The sequence below is a fragment of the Mauremys mutica genome, chromosome 1 (genome assembly GCF_020497125.1).
Source record: "Mauremys mutica isolate MM-2020 ecotype Southern chromosome 1, ASM2049712v1, whole genome shotgun sequence".
Taxonomy (NCBI): Eukaryota; Metazoa; Chordata; order Testudines; family Geoemydidae; genus Mauremys; species Mauremys mutica.
In genome coordinates, this window is record NC_059072.1 from 4,621,070 (window position 1) to 4,635,564 (window position 14,495).

General features: G+C 42.9%; 1 pseudogene; it reads left to right on the forward strand.

The window, feature by feature from the left end:
* The first annotated feature begins 6,883 nt into the window (after positions 1-6,883).
* On the forward strand, positions 6,884-14,229 carry LOC123355229 (annotated as a pseudogene).
* Positions 14,230-14,495: the final 266 nt, after the last annotated feature.

The window sequence follows — 14,495 nt, forward strand, 5'->3', positions numbered from 1 at the left end:
CCTTTTTACACCTGTAGTAAGTAAAGGCCCTGATAAAAGCCCAGTATGAGGCCTGAGGCCTAAACTAAAGTAATGGACAAGACTTAGCTAAAAAGCAAAGTAAGGCTGTGAGCTGAAGGCCGGCTCGGTTCACAGAAGCTGGCAAGAAAAGGGCTGATGTTGCATAAACATATATTCACCTAGCGTACCGAAGTATAAACACAGCACCAGAATACACTATACTGGAACATTCCATAGATAATCAAAGGACAGGCCGACCCATCCCAATGACAGGGGCAAAAGGGTAAAATGATGGATAGAGTTGTTTTGATCGAGCCAACATGTACAAGGTAAGAGGCGGCACCTAAATACGTAGAGCGGTTGAACCTTGCTGCGTAAAGGGGTTGTACCTCATACGTCAGGTGTGATGTGTAACTTGTTTGTATCTGTGTATAAGAATGCATCCCGGGGCGGTGTCTTTGGCCAGCCGAGGGGGCAGTGGAAAGTTCCGCCACTAACTGAGCTGAGTCCAATGTCAGGGAGTACATATGTACTGGCTAGCTGTATCTTAGCAGCACCTTGGACTACGTTTGCCAGGGAGCTGGAGACTGTGCTTTTTTCGACAATAAACCTGGCCGATGTGCCTTCGTACCTTATTAGACTCTGTGGTTATTGGGGGTTCTCATCGGGTCTGCTGGGTCAGCTATCTGCGCAGAGCTGGGGCAGCACACAGAGGGAACACACGCACGCAGGTGAGTGATATCAACATTGGAGAAAGCAGAGCACCGCACCGGTAGCACTCTGACAACACTGGTGACCCCGACCGCTGATCTGGTGAGTAAGCGACCTGTCCACTGTAAGAATTGCAATCTAACATGGCAGAAAACCTCGAGCTAGGGAACCCCCTGATCCCCTCCCTTTTGATCCCCATGGAGTTTGATAACTCCTGGACCCGCTGGATTGCCAGTAAGGGGGGGCCATATGAATTTAAAAAGGAGAGTGGGGAAACATGGACTGGCATATGTAGAGCGATGGTACAAACCGAGGCTCTAAGAAATAGTAATAAAAGTAAAAAAGCAAAACTTTTGCAACTCATGTCTATGGCAGTGAGATGGCTTAAACAGCATGCTGGCATGCTGGCCAAGCAAGTAACAGTAACAAAGAAAGAGTTAAAAGAATCAAAAGAAGCTACACAGCCCTGGAATGCTCCCACCCGATTTGCAGGGTGGCAAGCAGCCCAGAGACAACCAGTACAGGAACAGAGTGAAACACTGGAAACAGCTGTAAGGAACCTACAAAAAATACATGTGCCGTCCCCTGTTATAAATATTGGTGGTAAACAGCAGGCTTCAGGTAGCTACGCTGTGCCTGAAGAATGGGGACAGAAGTGGAAAAAGGTGGCCCTAGTAAAATTAAAAGATGAAACAGGGTCCACTGCATTGCAACCATCACCTTATGATAAAAACCAGGTTCCAGTTAAACTTAAACTGGAACCTAGACTGGTGCCTGTCAGAACGGGACAAGTAAGTGCACAGAAGGAGAGAGGAGCACACAGCACTCTCACTGAATTGGTAAATCAAATGAAGGAAAAAATGGAACAGTTCACAGAGCACATTAGGAGACAGGAGCTGCGACTCGATCGCAGGGGAGTGAATAAAAAAGAATTTCAAAATAAAAAACTGAAATTAAGCAGGTTGACACCTAGAATTAAAGTTGCCCCAAAACAGTTAACTGCAGCAAAAAAGGGCACTCCCACTATCCATTTGGCTTGCACACAAAAGCAACAGACACTGGGGTAACAAATTCAGGTTTTACAAGAGCAGGTAACTACCCCCAATCTCCTCTCAGAGCCAGGATAAAAACCAGGGGCGCAATTCCCAACTGTGCAGGTTCCCAATTGCTTTGACCCATGGAACCACACTCGCGCTCATATCTGAAAATGGAACCTTCTTTCTCAAATATTTTTACATACCAGTTAAGTTTTGTCCTTTATATGATTTCTCAATTTGCTAAACATGCTGCTGCTGCCTGTACTTTCAAATACCTCGATGGAGTTAATCTCTCTTGGCTCAGGTCTCGCTACCTTCCTAGGTTGCTCTTAACTCCCCCTTTCCCCCCACCCCCTGCCTCTCCTCACTTCGTCTCTCTCTTTTTGTTTTAAAAGTTAAAAGTTATAGTTTTTTACAGAAGCCTTCAAAAAATAAAGCAACTGAAAACAGAACAAAACAAGAAACAAAAAGAAAACAAGGTAAAAACTTTAAATCCAGTAAATTAATTATTTTAACCCTTCAGGGATACAACAGCTGGAATTATTCCTAACTTTCTTGAAGATATGGTTGCCAAGCAACAGAAATGCACTCTCTGCTTCTAATCCTAACCACTAACTAATATTTGAAACATGGGCTTTTCTTACTTCCATATAGCAGAGTTTTAAAATAATGTTAAATATAAAGTAATGCAAAATTCCCTGTTACCAAATTAATACAATACATTTGGCAAATATTAATATATTTTTATCAAATTTATGCTACAAGTTTTAAATAAGGTAATAACTTTTTACTTTTTATTTTTGGTTGTGTTATTTTGTATAGTTATGAATAGAATTCTGGCGCCATTTGGTTTTAATTGTAAGTTTGACTTGTATGTCATGTGTGTGTCTTGTGTCTATGTTGTGTGTGTCACGTGACTATTTTTTTTAAATTATTTTTATTTTGTTGCAACAAAAGTCAATTTTATACCCTTTTAAAAATATATATAAGATATGGTACCACACTATTTTAAAATCATGGTTGGGGTGTAATCATAGTATTATTAGCACCAATTTTTGTGCAAAGTTCAAAAAGGTTTCAGTTACAAATATATGTACATATATTTCTGCCTCAACAAATAATGCAATTGCAAACAAAAATAATTCTCTCATCAATTACAGTTTTTTTTTTTTTAGTTTTTTTTTAAATTGTTATTCAAAGAAAAAATGTAAGGGGAAACCTCAACATTAAGGTAAAGATAATATTATAAGAATGTCATAACCAAAATGTTTTAAAATAACAATTTATGCATTAAGCTAACCAAACAATTTCAACAGGTTTTCACATTTTCAACAGGTTTCCACCTTTGGCTCCCAAACATAACAAAGCATCATAAAAGTATACCCTCAAATACCCTCAAAGTATTTGCATGTATCTGTATTTAAAAATTATTTTGGTGTAATTTTATAGTTGGTTTAGTTTTATATGCTTTTCTTTTGTTATGTTATGTTAATGGGAAGCAACGGTTGTTAAGGTTTGTGCTTCTAAACAGTTAAAAATGAAGTTGGTATCACAAGCAAATTAACTCTAAAAAGCTTGTTAAAATTATGTTATTAACTCTTTTGCTGAAACAAAGTGTTCAGCAAGGGAAAGCAATATACCTTCTTATGGAAGATTGTGAGCATTTATTTTTGCTGTTAAGCATTACATTTAGTATTAAATATTAGTAATGCACCCCAAATAAAAATGAATGTCTATACAACAATTGCAAAAGTATAGCTTGTGTTATAAAAGGCTCGGTCCCTATTACATTGTTCTTATTACATTGTAAAGAAACTAAGTTAAAACCGTGTATTAAGTTTGGGTTATTGAAAACAAACAAACAAACAAAAAACTTTACTGTGTTAACTAACAAAAGTTGTTTGAGTTGCATCCCACAGACCAAATATGCCAGAAAATATCACACCCTGAAGACACCAGTTCATATCTGTATACAGTGAAGAACCCCCCAAGCATCAAGAAAAGAAAAATGAAGTGTTTTATAAATAAGAGACTGGTCAAATACACCTCTATCTACCATATATGGACAATTAATTTAACAATCAGCTAAAAACCACTAGCTGGACCAGGAAAACTGTCATTTAATTTCTACTTTGTTACTGTGTAAAAACAACTGTATTATTGTTGTACTACTCTATTATTGTACTGCTGTATTATTGCTGTATTGTATGATTGATGTACAATATGTACACGATGTATAACCTTGCTAAATTGTTTAACCAACACACAGGTAAAAATCAACAAACGAATAGCAGCAAACAACATGAAGACAAGGAAAAAACAAATTGGTAAAGAAACTAAGTTACATAGTAACTACAAATTGGGTAAACAAATTTCCTGTTAGTACCAGTCATAATTTGGGTCAGTGACACTGCATCCTAACTGAGGCACATGTTATTCAAAACAATCTTGTTCGGTGTCTGGGTACCAATATTAAATCCTGACACAGCAATATTTGATAAATTGGTTACTGTCTGTTCAGTAGGTTATCTGGAAGACAGCATCCATAAGAAACAACTGGATCTACATCAACCAATGGATCACTTCTGTTTCCTGTCCAGTAAAGCCGACCAGAGGGTGACAACCAGCCTTAAGGATAACCTATAACATGAATGGACAGTACTGTGTAGTAACTAATTACAATATATTTATATATAAAGGCCTCAGTGGTAGTGTCACTACTCCAAATTTCTGTTTTATTTCTCATATCCATAGCACTGTGGGACACACTATAATAATCCCTATCCCAGTATTTCAAAACACCCTGATGGGCAATCCCTGAGGATGTGACTTTGCATCCAGTAGTCCGCACTTCGCACTCTAAGCGTATTTTTAATGGGAATTCAGGCCCTAACTGTTGTGGTTTTAATAGGAATGTGTTGCTATATGTCCCGTCAAACAAAGAAAGCCAAGTTGCAAGGTAGAGTGAACAAGGGAATGGAAATGGCAATCAACACTGCTGTGGTACACCCAAACAATCATGTCATGGAATAAGAAGTATAAACACAATTAACAAATTAATAACAATCATCTATAAGCTATATACCTATATAGAGAGAGGTAATGATTAGTATATATTACATTACATAATATACATATTCATATCTATATACATAATATGTATATCCCATATTTTACATTTATATTTACATTTACAGTTGTATATTCTCACAAGGCCCTCAATAAAACACCAAAGAGGCTACTGACCCCCATGTATCCATGGTCCCGGGCCTAACATTCCCAGGCCCAACATAAGGGACTAAAATAATTGGATAATAAAGTCTGTCTAATAGTCGTACGAGGGAATGTGCAGACTAAAATGACAGATGGGGCATGAGTGTATGGATGGTAAGATAAGGTAACCACATAACAGTGTTTAGCCCACTGGGTTATCTTTAGTCTGTACATGATGCTTTTCGGGGACGATGGGTAAACATCCTCCCCATAAAAAGACAAAAAGCGGGGGAATGTAGTAAGTGCAGGCCCTGATAAAGGCCCAGTATGAGGCCTGAGGCCTAAACTAAAGTAATGGACAAGACTTAGCTAAAAAGCAAAGTAAGGCTGTGAGCTGAAGGCCGGCTCGGTTCACAGAAGCTGGCAAGAAAAGGGCTGATGTTGCATAAACATATATTCACCTAGCATACCGAAGTATAAACACAGCACCACAATACACTATACTGGAACATTCCATAGATAATAAAAGGACAGGCCGACCCATCCCAATGACAGGGGCAAAAGGGTAAAATGATGGATAGAGTTGTTTTGATCGTGCCAACATGTACAAGGTAAGAGGCGGCACCTAAATACGTAGAGCGGTTGAACCTTCCTGCGTAAAGGGGTTGTACCTCATACGTCAGGTGTGATGTGTAACTTGTTTGTATCTGTGTATAAGAATGCATCCCGGGGCGGTGTCTTTGGCCAGCCGAGGGGGCAGTGGAAAGTCCCGCCACTGACTGAGCTGAGTCCAATGTCAGGGAGTACATATGTACTGGCTAGCTGTATCTTAGCAGCGCCTTGGACTACGTTTGCCAGGGAGCTGGAGACTGTGCTTTTTTCGACAATAAACCTGGCCGACGTGCCTTCGTACCTTACTAGACTCTGTGGTTATTGGGGGTTCTCATCGGGTCTTCTGGGTCAGCTATCTGCGCAGAGCTAGGGCAGAACACAGAGGGAACACACGCACGCAGGTGAGTGATATCAACATTGGAGAAAGCAGAGCACCGCACCGGTAGCACTCTGACAACAACACCCAAGATCACTTTTTGAATTAAAGGGCTATGCAGGATCCCTTCCCTGAGGCCCTGTTCTTTCCGCAAAGCCCTGTCCTGCTCACTCCATCCCTGCATCACTCCCTCGCCCGCTCTGCCCCACCCTCACTCACTTTCACCAGGCTGGGGAGGGGGTCGGGGATTGGGAGGGTTGTGGGCTCTGGTCTGGGCGTGAGGGATTCCCTGTGTGGCCTGAGCCTGGGGCAGAGGGTTGGGGTGCAGGAGGGGATGAGGGGTGCAAGCTCTTGGAGGGAGTTTGGGTGCAGGAGAGGTCTCCAGCCTGGGGTGGGGTGTTGGGATGAAGGATGGTTCACAGGGTGCTGGCTCCAGGAGGGGTCTCAGCGCTGGGCCTTGGGATGTGGCGTCCCGCCGAGCGGCTCTTGCCTTGGGCTGCTCCCGGTCGGCATCACAGTAAGGCTAAGGCACCCTGCCCCCCACACCTCTGGGGCCTCCCTGGCCACTTCTGGGAGCAGTGTGGGGCCAGGGTAGGCAAGGAGCCTGACTTAGAGGCAGCCCTGCTGCGCCACTAGAGATCACAATTGACTGGGAGATTCTCTAGGATAGAGCAGTCGATCACCATTGACCAGTTGGTGACCCCTGATCTAACCTAAACCTCCCTTGCTGCAGATTAACCCACGTCCCTAACAGGGAGCTGTCTCTTTAAGAGCTCTCTGGTGGGGCAGGGTGGATAGGAGTGAGTTGTGTCTGGGTCATTGTTGCTAGGCAGATTTCGCACTCCCCAGCCAGAAGCTTCTGGAATTGGGGGTGGTCGTTTAGGGGCTGCTCCAATAGGTTCCCTGGTGCTGGGCTCAGACTCCATGAGGGCAGCAGTCAGGGCAGCTGCTTTGCGCCAGGCCCTGTGCTCTGTGCAGCAGGGAGAAGCTGGGCCCAGGAGCAGGAAACAGGCTGTTTGCCCGAAGTCGGAAGCATTTTGCAGCAGGTCAGTGATATTGTTACAACCCTCCAACAGGGAAGCCTGGGGAATGTAAATTACAGGGGAAACTGGGAGGGAAATGTAATTTATTTTATTTTAATTGTACACTTTGAATTTTTGATTTTAGCCAAACTCCTTTAATTAAATTGTCTCAACAAGTGTGAGTCACCAACTTTTCTGTAAATGTGATCGTGGGAAAGAGTCCTTTATGTTTTGCTGTTCTCAGTTTTGCATTTACTTGCAACAGAGTTGGGTTTTTTTAAATCTATATACTTAATGGGGTGGTTGGTTAATCAGTCTGCCTGGATTTCAAGGGAAGATTCCTGAAAACAATTGGAAGGAAGATGTTGCTTTTGACTCAGCAGACTGTGTAGATTTAGTGAACGGAGACTTTAACTGAGACTCCAGTGAACTCAGCCTAAGCTTTAGGGAACCCAAGATCCTTTTCAGCTATCCTACCACCTAACCAGTTATTCCCCATTTTGTAGTTGTGCTGTGATGTTGGTAAACCAAGTGTCAGCTGAGAACTGACAAACTCACCCATCCAATGAGAAAGAAGCCTTGTGTAATGCAAATGAAGAAATTTAATGGGAAGGTGGAAATTTTTGTGCATTTGAAGGCAAGCGGTCACTGTGTGTGCTGATCAAAGACCTTAAATTCATCCTTCTCCCTCTGCCATCAGAGAAGGAGTCCACATCGGTTGTGACTCTCTGAGCTTCTTTATGTGAGAAGAAACTATAAGTATGGACACAAGGGAAAATTCTTCATCTCTGGACTGGTGGGATTCTCACAGGCAGAATAATGGAATGAGAAGAAGAGTTCCTCTGGGTCGCCCAAAAACTGCCAGTTTCCCAAATCTCTGCTGCCTTTAGGAATTCTAGACTGTGACTATCCTGTACATATATTTTTATATGCTTTCACATCTCAATAACTCTCATTCCTTTCTCTTAGCTAGTAACTTTAGTTAGTTTACTGTCGAATTGACTAGCAGTGTTTTTCATGTGAGATCTTGGATGCAAATCGACCTGGGTGAGTGTGGAACTAGATACAATGTGACTATTTTCTTGATTTTTGCAGGAAGTCACCACCATTTAGCACACAGTCCAGCTTGCCGGCGAGGCAAGAGAGACTGGAGTGTGTAAGGGGACCGTCTGTGACTCCATTGTCAAACTATTATAGTACTTTGGAAGTTTCACACTTGATACTTATAAATATAGAGCATAGCACCAGCTAGGATCTCGGCCCTGCTTTTTGACAGTCTACCCTGAGGACCATGAGTCTCTCCAGACAGCGTCTCATGTGCATTGGATATTTTTCCTAAGTGAAATACTTTGCACTTGTCTTTACCTTTCTCCTTTTCTCTCTCTTTAATCAGAGTCTGCTGATGGCTGCTCTGAGAAAACCATCTCTCTGTCCCTGCCTCCCCCAGGTCTTCAGGGAGAGCCTGCCCCAGGAACCATCCGATCACCTGCAGAGTCTCGGGCTCCCCGTTCCCCAGCCACATGCAAGCAGGGCAGATGACCAGGAGAACACCCTGTGATGGGTTTGGTCACAGAGACCCCCTTGGGATTGTCACCTGATGTGCTGAAATTAGCTTTGATCCCATTTTCCCTGTCAGCCTGGGACTTCCAGAACCCTGTCTTGTTGAGCCAGAGACACTAGCGTGATGCAGCCCAGATCCAGCGTGTGGTCTATATCCCCAAAGCTACAGACTTAACTGAAAACAGCTCAGCAGATTATCTGTCTCCAGCCTCCAGACACGCAGTTGCCAATGGGATCCACCCCCCGCAAAAATTCAATTTACTCTGTATTAAGCTTACACAGGGTAAATTCGTAAACTGTCCGCTCTCTATAACACTGATAGAGAGACATGCACAGCTGTTTGCACTTACTCTGGCTTTCTTAATAAACAAAAGTGATTTTATTAAGTTTCCCAAGTAGGATTTAAGTGGCTTCAAGTAATATCTGCCAGAATAAAGTAAGTCACAAAGCAGAATATACAAGTCGAAGCCTAATACATTAAGAAACTGATTACAGGTAGTATCTAACCCTCAAAGATCATCCAATAAGCTTCTTTCACAGACTAGACTCCTTCCTAGTCTGGGCCCAGTCCTTTCTCCGGTACCGTCTTTTTTAGATCCAGCAGACATCTCAGGTGGTAAGCAAGGGGTTTCTCAAGATTGGCAGCCCTTTTGTCCTGCTCCACCCCCTTCTATAGCTTTGGCACAGGGCGAGAATCTTTTGTCTGTGCTTGTCCCCATCCCTGCCTCATCAATGGAAAAGTACAAGGATTAAGACGGATTCCAGTAGCATGTGACTTGGTCACCTGTCACTGTAAGACCCCAGTCTCCATTCTTCCTGGGTTGGCCCACAAATAGACAGGAAGGTTTGCAGGTAAATAAACCATTTACAACCAATTGTCCTAGTCACTGGAAGTCATCAAGATTCTAAACCATCATTAATGGCCCACAATTTGCATAATTACAATAGGACCTCAGAGTTCTACTTCCTATTTCTAGCTTCACATACAAGAATGATACATGCATACAAAGAGGAGGACTATAGTCAGTAGGATTATAATCTTTCTTAGGATACCTTACAAGAGACCTTTTTCATAAAGCATATTCCAGTTACATTATATTCACACTCATAAGCATATTTCAATAAAACATAAGGAGTGCAAAGTCACACACCCAATGACGAAATGCCGCAGCCACCTCCACTGACAAGAGCTGCCTCTGGTGCCATGCACACTGGCCCCACGTATATCCAGAGGCACTGTCCAGAGGCCCTGAGGAAGCTACACAGTGCATGGTGCTGATCAGTGCTGGAGGCACCAATGCAAACACCAAGGTGGCACATCTCACTGCCCTTGGTAAGAGCTCTTCAGGAGTGTTAGTGTGATAGTGATGATAATGTTGTATTCAGGCCTGTCTATTTGCCTGAGAGAGAATTTTGGGTCTTTTTTGCTCATTTGATTTTTGATACTTTTTACATTCTTACCACTATATGTCAGCAAAGAAGAAAGACGCTGTGTGTTACGTCTGCCCGCAAGCAGATGGCTGGGGGAAGAGATAGATGTAAAGTGTTGCTGGGTAGGGTGGGAGTTTAATACACGAGTGTACATTGAAGGACAGTCCCGTCTCTAACTCCTCTCCCGAGATAAGATCAAGCAGCCTGCCTGGAGGGGGTGGGGATAGGAAACACTAATAGGCCAAAGTATCAGAGGGGTAGCCGTGTTAGTCTGGATCTGTAAAAGCAACAAAGAATCCTGTGGCACCTTATAGACTAACAGACGTTTTGCAGCATGAGATTTTTTCACCCACGAAAGCTCATGCTGCAAAACGTCTGTTAGTCTATAAGGTGCCACAGGATTCTTTGTTGCTAATAGGCCAAAGAAATGCCTGTCCCTGACCGAAACACAACCTCATTCCTTATTCGGGGCTGTTTGGTTTTTCCTTCAAAAAAGCTTTGCATTTCCCTTTGATTAACAAACATTGCTCTGTAAAGGATCCTCAGATAATGTACCTCAGTCCAGTTCCATACACTTCAATGATATTCTGTGCCCTACAATTATGGAGAGGCATTTTATCCTGTTCAGGTTAGAAGAAATCCTGGCGAGGGTCAATTTTGCACTTTGAAATTATTCTAATTCTGGCTGAAAATCTTTATCAGAGAAGGAGCTTCCAGAATGCTCTAGGCTGATCAGACTTGCAATTAATCCCACAGCAAACTGACCATTGAAGAAGTTCCCCTTAACTCATTCTTGTGTGTCTTCCTTTTCTTTATTAGCTGAATTCTCTCACAAGACCCAGTTATCTTGGCTGGCCATCCATGGAGATGCAATGGCTGATGGTTTCCATTGATTTCACTGTCTATTAGATATGAGCAGCTGAGGATGGAGGTGCAGAAAGGTTTTCTCTAATCCAGGGTGGGTAAGGTGCCTTCCTTCAATCTCAAGTTGATGGAACTCTCCTCCTTTACGCTGGTTCAGCATCTACCCTTCAACTTTAAAATATATATAAATGGGAAATTCAAAGTTTCATTGAATGAAAATCAAAGAGACCCAATTTCAGAGGCTCGGACTCATGAAGTGAGCACTGGAGTGACAGCTGAGACCTTGACATGCAATTTTAAAGAGAATCTCATCTTCATTATTGGAACATTTAATCCCATTAAAAAGTTACTACTATTATAATAATACACCTCTTTGACCATATAAAACATGATGTGTGTTTGTAAAGTGCTTTGAAATGCTAAGATCAGAGGACACTTCAGATGATCCACCCTGCGTATTACAATTATACCTGTTTACCATGGCAAGTTTCAGTGAAGGTCAGACAGGGAGCGACTGACAGAGTCAAAACTGAACCCCCACTTCTTCAGTAGCATCATCTAACATATCTACCCATCTAATACATTACATTTCATGGCTTCCAAATAAATCACTCACCTGAGAGTAACTCTTAGAGAGGCTCATTCTGGGTTTTTTCTTGATTTTATTTTAAATTTTTTTTTGGAGGATCTTAGTGGTGAAACATCTTCTCATGTAAGAGTGAACAACCATCAACCACCTAAAGTCTTGCCATGGACTTTAATTCTCTTTGTTTGAAGGTTTAGCCTCAGTGGTGCATATTTACACTTGAGCAGACACATTGTATGGTCCAAAAAAATTTTCCATTTGAATCCAATATTGAGATTTGTATTCCTACACTGCACAGGAACAAGCTTGAATTCCATCGGAAAATTTCAGATTCTTGCCTGCTCATGGATGGAGAGATGTTTTCTGATGGAGTAGAGATTCCAAGACTTAACTTAAGCCTTATCTACAAAAGAGGATTGAATCCTTTCACTCGTCATCATCCCTACTTTGACCCGTGAGCAAATCTGTTCTAGGCAGCCCTTTGTGACCTCATTAGTGACACAAGTGGAAGTCCAATATTAGGTACAGTTTTACTCACCGTAGGGTAAGTTTCACCCCTAGGCTGACGGCCATCACAAAGGCCCATGTTCCACTTAGGTCCCTGCTAAGATCCAGTTTGAAAGTTTAGTGGGACTAAAATTGTTCATAGGGCATTTTACTATACCCCTGCCAACAGGTGAATATCAAATATAAGGTCCTGACAGGAAACATGCTGGAGAAAATGGAATGATTCCGATTGTCTTCAAAAGGAATTGGATCTGACCCAGTGAGGATGGAGATGGTGAGAATGCAGAAAAATGGCTCCCTCCTTCCTAGCAGGTTTACAATGAAGGACCCAATGCACCTGGCCACGACCAGTATGAATTGAAAGGCCCAAACTGGATTCCTTCCATCAGTGCCAGTTGTGCTATTGATGCCGCTCAGAATCACCTTCACATTCATTCTCACTGCAACCACAAAAAAGTCAGTAAAATGACACAAGGAATGCAGTTGGCCCATACAATATTAAGATGAAAGAAAGATGAAGAGTGCAACGTGCACGTCACACCCTCTGACGCTGAGATTGGCCCAATGATCAAAGCCCCTGAGGAAAACAGCTCCAGCCAAAGGAGGACATAGCAAGGCAATCAAGTTTGTTTGGCAACTAATTAGGACCTCCATCACAAACAGCATCGCAGATCCTCCAGGCAGTCCTAGGAAATGTATAAAAGTGCTCACAACTCAGGGCTCTTCTAATCATTTCTCCGGACTTCATCTCCTCGGTGAGCTCGGTAAGTCCAATTACACTCAATTGCTTACGAACTCTAGAGATGTGACAGTAGGGGCTATTTTCATTGAAGACTGAATCTTGCTTTTATTCATGTGTTTTTATATGAGGGATCCGGGGTTCTTCCATAATTATCTTGTATAGTTATTGAGTTGCAGGCACTGGTGGATTCATGGGAAACATATTTCCTATTACCTGGAAAAAGAATTAGGGCATTTAAATCTTTTCAGTAACCTCAGAAAGTCACTTACCCATATTTCATTTATCTGAATTAGGAATACATTTCCCTGGGTTAATAGAGAAAGGGCCAGTTCAGTGCGCTCCTACTTTCTTCTGAAGCAGCTGTTACTCCTCACTATTGGAGACACAAAAATGGATGAAGATGAGAAACGGTGTGCTCTAATCTAGCAATTCGTATGTTCTTCTGAGTGAAAAATCCACTGCTTCTCCTCAGATGGTATAAATTAATGTCACCTTATGGAAGTCAGTGGACCTGAACTCATTTTACCCCAGCTAAGGAGCATGTCCTTAGTGATTTCTTTGGAGAAAAGTAAAGTTTTCTGTTTATTCATCAGCAATTATTGATGACTTCCAAGCTTTGGAAACCCGATGAGCCCTACTCTGACACTGGACTCAACGCATTTGCATGCAGAGGTTAAATTCAGAAATGAAAGGAAGTGATTACCATAATCCCAGGCATGTCCTCTTTGAGAAATGTCTACAATGGACCCAGAATCGCAGGTGTCTATCATGGAAAGAGTGATGCTTATTCTAGTTGGTGTTTTTCAGATAATGTTCTAGATAGGCGCTCAAAGGGACCAGTTTGGAGGGAAGCCTAGAAAGAGAAAATAGGAACAAATACATTGCCACATACATAGAGACTAAGGCCACTTCTCCTCTCTCTTGCCCGCCCCGTACAGACCTCGCTGCAATAGTCACCAAGCTTTGAAGCCTTTCTTCCATAGGCACTTGTACCTTCTTTTGACTCTAGTCCCTGTTGTGTGTTTCAGGTTTACCTCCATCCCAGAAAGATGACTTGCTCCAGCCTGTGCTATCCAGAATGCGGAGTGGCCCGGCCCTGTCCGGTCACTGGTACCTGCAACGAGCCGTGCGTTAGGCAGTGCCAAGACTCTGAAGTGATCATCAGACCCTCACCAGTTGTCGTGACCCTCCCAGGACCCATTCTCAGCAATTTCCCTCAACACAGTGCAGTCGGAGCTGTAGGAGAACATGTGGTCGGACCCGGTTACGGAGGCACATACGCGTTGGGGGGATTGCACGGCTATGGAGGCCATTACGGAGGATTGTATGGTTTAGGTGGATAGGGTGGTTACGGCGGCCGTTATGGTTATGGGGGATTATGTGGTTATGGGGGATACTGCGGTTACCCAGGTGGTTATGGTTATGGGGGATTATGTGGTTATGGGGGATACTGTGGTTACCCAGGCTTCTGTGGTTACGGAGGATTATGGGGATATGGGGGATATGGCCGTAGGTATCTCGGTGGATACTGTGGGTCATGCTAAACCCAGCAGGAACATCCGTGGAAAAAGGAAGAACCAGGAAATGAACAGCCAGATACAGATACACCCCTGACCTTTTGGGCATGGCTTTCAGAAGTACTGGGCAAACAGGGCTCCAGCTGAACTAAGTGGGAGCTGTGTGTGCTCAGCACCTTGGGCTGACAGCCATGCTGCCTTTCTAATGTTACGCTTTATGACTCCTTCTGCCAAGGCTTTCCCACCCGTGTGCTGATTCTCGCTTTCACCTGTGGACTCAATCTGAATTAGGCGCAGCCTCTTTATACTGACCACGC